The sequence below is a fragment of the Otolemur garnettii genome, unplaced genomic scaffold (genome assembly GCF_000181295.1).
Source record: "Otolemur garnettii isolate 467f Iridium unplaced genomic scaffold, OtoGar3 scaffold00008, whole genome shotgun sequence".
NCBI classification, from domain to species: domain Eukaryota; kingdom Metazoa; phylum Chordata; class Mammalia; order Primates; family Galagidae; genus Otolemur; species Otolemur garnettii.
The window spans coordinates 14,943,655-14,950,932 of record NW_003852403.1 but is presented as its reverse complement, the minus strand read 5'-3'; the positions used below and the strand labels follow the sequence as shown (position 1 = coordinate 14,950,932).

Here is a 7,278-nt window from a genome sequence, read left to right as displayed (position 1 = left end):
GGAGAGAGCGCTCCCTTTCTGGTGGCCTCGCCTCGCCTCGCCCGCCCGGCCTGCCCACCTCCGGAGCCGCCTCTGCCCGCGGATGGGCTGGGGAAGTTGGGAGGAGCGAGTGGGAGCTCGCGCCCCGCGCGCCCGGCTGCTGCCTGACTCCGCGCCCGCAGTCCGGGCGCAGCGCGCTGGCCGCCGGAGCACGAATGCCCTCTGGAGCTGCCGGCTGGCAGGTACCCACACATCGGGACCCGGGCTGGCGAGGGGAGGGCAAATCCTGGAGACCCCGTGCGTCCACCAGCGTACGGGGGCTCTAGACACTCGCTTCCTTTTCCCGGAGGGGAGAGGGTCCTGGGCTCCCAGCACGCACCCGCTCAGAATTGGTGCCTGGAAGGCAAGCGGGACCTCACTAACTAGACAGCGAGCGGTACTGGGTGGTTTTGTATGTCGAATTCTGGGCTACCTCCGCGGTCCCGGGTAGGCATGGGCTGGTGGCACCTCTACTTTTCATTACCCGGCCTGGGCACATAGCCCAGGGGCCAGGCTTCCGGCGAAGGTGGGGGAAGGGAAGCTTACTCGTGACCCAGAGATGGGATTCCCCAGACCCAATTCTACGGGACTTGAGGCAGGGGAAGAGTCCAGAGGTCCCAGTGGACACAGGCTTTGATTCTTGGCCCATTCTGGCCCTCTTCCTCTGTAAGGCCTGGGTCTCCGAGGAGAGTCCATTTTTTAATTTCAGAGAGTTTTCCTGAAGTGATCTGTCAGAATGAGTGTGGGTATGGCAGCTACACCAGCTCCTTAAGGTGGCCAGGATGGTTGGAGCCTGTTTTTGCCTCTGGCGGAGTCAGAGATGGAAAAAAGCTTCATTGCCTCAGGAAGCTTCTGGGCATCTCTGCTCTCCCACCCAGAGGTCCAGGCACCAATTCTGGCGTCTGGGGAGAGCAGTCTGAATCCGCTGAGCACCGCCCAAATGCCAGGCACGGGAGCATGCCCTGGGAGGGCGTGGAGGTGGGAGGATTCTGTTCTCCGAAGGTTCAGCCCTTCAGAAGAAGACAGAACATAAACAGGCAGAAAGTTTGCTGATACAGGGTTTTGATAGACTGGTGGCAGTGTAAACGCTAAGAAGCTTCACAGAATTAATCCTGGACTAGCGGTAGTGTAAATGCTAGGAAACTACACACAATTAATTGCTACGTGAGAAAAGTGAGCAGTGAGATCACTGAGGGAGCTGGGATCCAGTTCTCATGCAACCAGGCAAATGTGTTTAAATGTTTTAGCTTCCTACCCATCCACCCTATTACCCTGCTAGTAAACAGGACCTCTCACCACTTCCAAGGGCAGGGAGCAGTAGGAGGGCTGAGGAAGTGTGTGCCTCTTTATATGGCTCCCACCTCACGCCCATGTTTTTTGGTATTTTTCCCTGCTGGTAGATTTCTGAAGAAACCCATTTGGTTTCTTGTGTTAGGTGAGTGCAAAACTCTCCTAACTGCCCTGTGTCTCCTGAGGTTTGGGGTTTAGAGCCAGCCTTGTAGGAGGTTCAGAGGCAAGTGGGAGGAAGTCCTCACTTCCTTTCTGAAGAGCCTCCATCACTGGGGTAGGGTGGAGGCAGGGAGGCAGTGGGCCAGACGGTTTCCTGTGAGTTCAGACGGATCTGAGGTAGGGTTGGGGTAGGCAGGGTAGGGCCCAGGGTGTCTTGACAAGGTAGGTGGTACCTGGGGGAGCTCTGACCTCACTTCCATGCAGTATCTCGGGCTCTACCTCTGTCCCATTGTCCCTGACAGGTTTCTCTTTTTCTGGAATACTTTGTGGAGGTGGCAGTGTGCTTGTCCCATGGCCTTGGGTACAATTCTGAGAGTGGGAGTTGCTGAGTTCACCCCAGAGCCCTTGGCTGGCACTGTGACAACTCTGATGAACACATGCCTCAGTTGGCACACACAGACCTGGGACACCCAGGCCCAGGTAGGGGATGCCTGCATGGGCAGAGACATACATGTATGGATTCTCAGGTTTATAGCTGCGTGGGCAGAGAGATAAAGGAACTGGAGACAGATATGCCTGAGGGTAGGCACAGGAAGACAGGTGAACATGCAACGTAGGACACAGACATGTGTGTGGGAAGCCATGCAGGGACACAGATGTGTGGGGGAAGACACACATGCACATATCAGCGTGGACTGCAGAAATATACATAGACAGATTTAGATAGTTGCTGGGATCTGAATCGGGAGGCAGACATGGACAGTGGACAGTCATATAGTTGGACTCACCAGAGCACAGACAAGGCTATGAACTGACATGCACAGACATAAGAAAGCCTCATGGAAATAAGTGGCTTGAGTACCTGGGCAGATAGGGAGTGGGCTCTGAGCACCCAGAGATATAGACTCATGTGTCTACCAGAGTCATCTGACAATAGAGGGCAGGACCTGGGCAGGAGTGGCTACTGAGATATAGTCCGAGGTGTACATTGCTCAGTTATCATCATTTCCCCATGTGGCAGCAGTGCCAGAAGTTGTCCTGTTTGGGGGGTGGTGGTGGTACAGGTGCTCTGTGGTGTGGCTAATTTCTAGACTCCTACTTTGGGGTTTGAGAATCCCACAGGGCTCAGTGTCCTCTGTTTTACTCTGAGAGTTATTTGACCTCCCCACTCCCTAAGTTTCAAGGCTGGGTTTGTGTCTTAAGTGCCAGAAGGAGGCTGGGTGCAGTGACAGTGGCTGATGCCTGCAATCCTAGCACTCTGGGAGGCTGAGGGGGATGGATTGCTTGAGTTCCCAGGAGTTGGAGACTAGCCTGAGCAAGAATGAGAGCCCATCTCTACTAAAAATACAGGGGGGAAGAAAACTGAGCATCATGGCAGGTGCCTATAGTGCCAGTTACTGGGGAGGCTGAGGCAAGAAGATCGCTTGAGCCCAGGAGTTTGAGGTTGCTGTGAGCTATGATAATGCCATGGCACTTACCCAGGGTGACAGAGTGAGACTATGTCTCAAAAAAAAAAAAAAGTGCTAGCAAGAGTTCCTTGAACCTTCACTTTTATCTTCCTTGAGTCTCCAGAAGCTTCCTGAAATGAGGCCATTTGGCCTGGGTGGGGTGCTCCAGCCAGAATGGAGGAGGAATCTAGCTGTGGCATTTTCTCTTTCTTTTTTTTGAGACAGAGTCTCACTTTGTCATCTTCAGTGGAGTGCTGTAGTGTCCTAGCTCACAGTAACCTCAAACTTTTGGGTTCAAGTGATTCTCTTGCCTTAGCCTCTGGAGTATAGGGGAGAATAGGCTCCCACCACAACGCCAAGCTATTTTTAGAGATGAGGTCTTGCTCTTGCTCAGGCTAGTCTCTAACTCCTGAGCTCAAGAAATCCATCTGCCTTGGCCTCCCAGAGTGCTAGGATTATAGGCATGATCCACTGCACCTGGCCATTAGCTGTGGTATTCTCTTTCTGAACCCAAACTTGTGGGGTTTTGTCAGGGAAGGGACAATCCCTGGGGGAGCAAGATGGGACACACATGCAGTTGGGTTGATCATAAGAGCCAATGCTCTGAACTTGCATAGGGGAGGGGTCCTCCACCTTTTGGCTATGTTCATATCTCCTCTGCCCACTCTGGTAACTGGGATCCAGCGCAGATTCTAGATATAGTTTGACGCTAACTCATTGTGTGACCTTTGGCAAGTTACTTAATGTCTTAGTTTCCTCATCTTTAAAGTGGGGCCAGTAACCCCCACACTCTGGGTATGTTGTATGGGTTAAATGGGAGAAAAAAATTAAAAAAGCCCCATGTGGCCCAGTGCCTGGCACAAAGTAGGCACTCAGTGAACACGGGGGTGGGGGGGTGGGACTCTGATTATGAGCTTTCCCCTGTGGCCAGGACTCCCCGGAGCTTCCTCAGTAGCCAGGCACATGGCCCTGGCACCTCTTATATGAAAGCTGGAGGGCTTTGTCCTCACTTGCTGCCCACCCTCCTTCCAAACACAGAGCCAGGAAGTGGCAGGCAGGGTGTATGGAAGCTTGGGCTGCTGGGCCTCTGGGAGGGGAGCCAGTGGTTTGCTAAGAATAACCCCAAATCATGGCTCTTGCCTCCCAGTGGGCAGCCCAACCGTGTGCCTCCCCTGCATCAGGCCAAGGCGCTTGCAGACAGGCCTGTGTATTTCCTGTGACTATCCTGTAATTGGCATGAGGCATGAGGGTGGGCCTGGGCAGCAGGCTCAGTCCGGCAGGAGGCTCTGCTTGCCTTCCTAGGCTTTGGCTGGGACCTAGGGAAATAGAAGGTCAGGAAGCCCTGGTCTCCATAATCTCTAAGTTCCTCTTCCACTCAGGGCTTGTCCCAACACACTCCTCTGACCACCGCCCCAGACTTGACATGAGGCTCTGGAAGGAGAGCACCAGGGTCTGAATTCTTCCTCCGTCTCACTGGCTGTGTGGCCCTGGGCAGCAAACTTAACTTCTTTGTACCTCCATTCCCTTGTGTAACAGGGTTAATGATGGTACCTCGGATAAGTATGTCACTGGCATGGAAGGAGGTAGGTATGGAAAGCCCTCAGAGTACTGTCTGGCTCCTGGCTCCTACATGTTAGGTGCTGATGTTATCACCATCACTGATAGTCTCTCGGCAAAGGCCAGGGTGCTTGCACAATGTCATGATGGGAAGGGACCAGGATGGTATCTTGATTTGGGTTTCTGGACTTTCTTGGTTCTGGGCTCAGTCTGGGGTGCAGGGATCCAAAGGTAGAGTAGACTCAGTCCTTGTCAGGAGGTGAGCGAGATGTACTACACCATAGGCCATAGCCTATTGTTGCCAGGATGGGAGTCTGCCAGCTGTGGTTGGAGCTGGAAGAAGTTGGCCTGGGAGCATGTGTGACACTTCATGTGGGCTTCAGACAATGGTTAGGAGTTTGCAAGGCGTGGGGGAAGGCTTGCCCAGCACAAAGAGCAGCAGGCCGGAAGTGTGATAGTCTTCAGGAGGTGTTTTAGATGGTTCCTGTAACTGGTATGTGGACTGGCTTTAGTGCTAAAGAGGGGCCCTGCCTGCGCTGCAGCTGGGGCACTAGTGAGGTGCCTAGTGTCACCTGGATGCCCATGGCAGGCAGTAGGGAGTGTCTGGGGCTTTGGGAACTAGGCGTGTCCCAGGGAGCTGAGGCTTTCGGAAGTTCCAGGCAGAGGAAGGGTGTGGTGCTGGGAGGACTGTGGGTGCCCCGACAAGCTGCCAAGAGGCTGGGTATGTGTGTGTGGGGTGTCCCTGTGTGACCTGGGCCTTGCCAGTTTTGCATCCTGCTCAGCCCAGGCCTTCCTTTCTGTAGGCTCTGCTGACCTGTGGGCTTTCCCCAGTAGAGGACAGGGACACTGGGATGCATTTGAAGATTCTGTTGAGAAGCACAGAGGAAACTTCTCCTTCCCGTTTCCTTTTCCTGGAACTGGAGAACCTCAGATAGTTAACCCCTTCCTACTCCCCTCCTAACCCCTACTCCAATTCACAGTGGCTGATGGGCATGTCTCCCTCCGCTTTTTACGCTTTAGGATTGGTATTATATCGTTGCCTTTTCTGTTACATGGGATATACACATTAAGTGTTAAAAGGTACAATACATTCCACAACTGAGCACCAGTTTCTGTAACTGAGCAGGTTATAGAAATCACACTGTATATCAATCAGCATCTGGTAGTAGTTTTTGGAAAAAAAGTGACGAAAATGGGTTAACTTGTTTGATATCATTAAATCATGTCCTAATACTTAATACTGTGTGATTCAGTACAGCTATATGATTATAATGATTACAATGTATTTTTTATACAAAATGCATTAACATTCAAGGACACAACCAAAATTAAAATAGCAAACAAAACTTATGTAACTTTTTTTTTTATGGGAAAATACTTCTGAAGTTTTAGTGTAATTCTCCATTCTTCTGAACAAAATCTATTGCAAGCAATGTTGTCAACCTCTGGAAAAATCACACCTAGCATTATTAAGCACATCTTCCAAAAGTATACAATATGCACACATGGAAAGTACAAAATTTAAAAAACTGTGGCTCGGTGCCTGTGGCTCAAGTGGCTAAGGCACCAGCCACACACACTTAAGGTGGTGGGTTCGAATCCAGCCCAGGCCCGCCAAACAATGATGGCTGCAACCAAAAAAATAGCCAAGCATTGTGGCGGGGCGCCTGTGGTCCCATCTACTTGGGAAGCTGAGGCAGGAGACTCGCTTGAGCCCAGGAGTTGGAGGTTGCTGTGAGCTGTGATGCCATAGCACTCTACCCAGGGGGACAGCTTGAGGCTCTTGTCTCAAAAAAAAAAAAAAAATTCTAAGCACTGGCTGAGCTTCATATTTATAAGAATGTGGAACGAGTCTCATTTTTAGTACTGTTATTTAAAGAATTGCCTTTTGATGCAAAGTTAATGAATTGTCCTACTATCAGGACAACAGTTTACAAAAACACTGTATTTTAAAAATTTATTTTGAATTAACTAATTAATTAATTTAGACACAAGGCCTTACTCTGTTGCCCAGGCTAGAGAGCAAAGGTGCAATCATAGCTCACTGCAGCTTTGAACTCCTAGGCCAGTGGTTCTCAACCTTCCTAATGCTGCGGCCCTTTAATACAATTCCTGTAGGTTGTGACCCATAGGTTGAGAACCTCTGTCCTAGGCTCAAGTTATCTTCCTGCCTCAGCCTCCCAACTAGCTAGGACTACAGGTGCATGCCATCATGCTTGGCCAATTTTTAAATTTTTTGTAGAGATGGGGTCTTGCCGTGTTATCTAGGCTGATTTCAAATTCCTGGCCTCAAGCGATCCTCCTGCCTTGGCCTTCCAAAACTCTGGGATTACAGAAATGAGCCTGGCTAATACCATTTTTTTTTTTTTTGAGACAGTGTCTCACTGTGTCACCCTTAGTAGAGTGCTGTGGTATCATAGCTCACAGCACCCTCAACTCCTAGGTTCAACTAATCCTCTTGCCTTGGCTTCCCCAGTAGTTGGGACTATAGGTGCCTGCCACAATGCCTGGCTAATTTTTCTGTTTTTAGTAGAGACAGGTTTTGCTTTTGCTCAGGCTGGTCCACAGAGTGCTAGAATTACAGATGTAAGCCACTTTGCCCCGCAAAATACTGTATTTTTGAAATGAGATTATGAGCAAGATAGAACATCTTAGCAATATCATTTTATTTTATTATTTTTTTTTGAGACGGAGCCTCAAGCTATCCCCTTGGGTAGAGTGCCATGGCATCACGCTCACAGCAACCTCCAACTCCTGGGCTCAAGCGAGTCTCCTGCCTCAGCCTCCCAAGTAGCTGGGACTACAG

At 50.7% G+C, this 7,278-nt stretch overlaps 1 protein-coding gene across 1 annotated transcript in view; it reads left to right on the top strand.

The window, feature by feature from the left end:
• Positions 1-191: 191 nt before the first annotated feature.
• PALD1 (phosphatase domain containing, paladin 1) overlaps positions 192-7,278 on the top strand; it is an 85,951-nt gene continuing 78,864 nt past the window's right edge. Inside the window, exon 1 of the mRNA XM_023509606.1 lies at positions 192-221. The gene's annotated coding sequence lies outside the window, so the exon portion shown is untranslated. The remainder of the gene's footprint in view (positions 222-7,278) is intronic.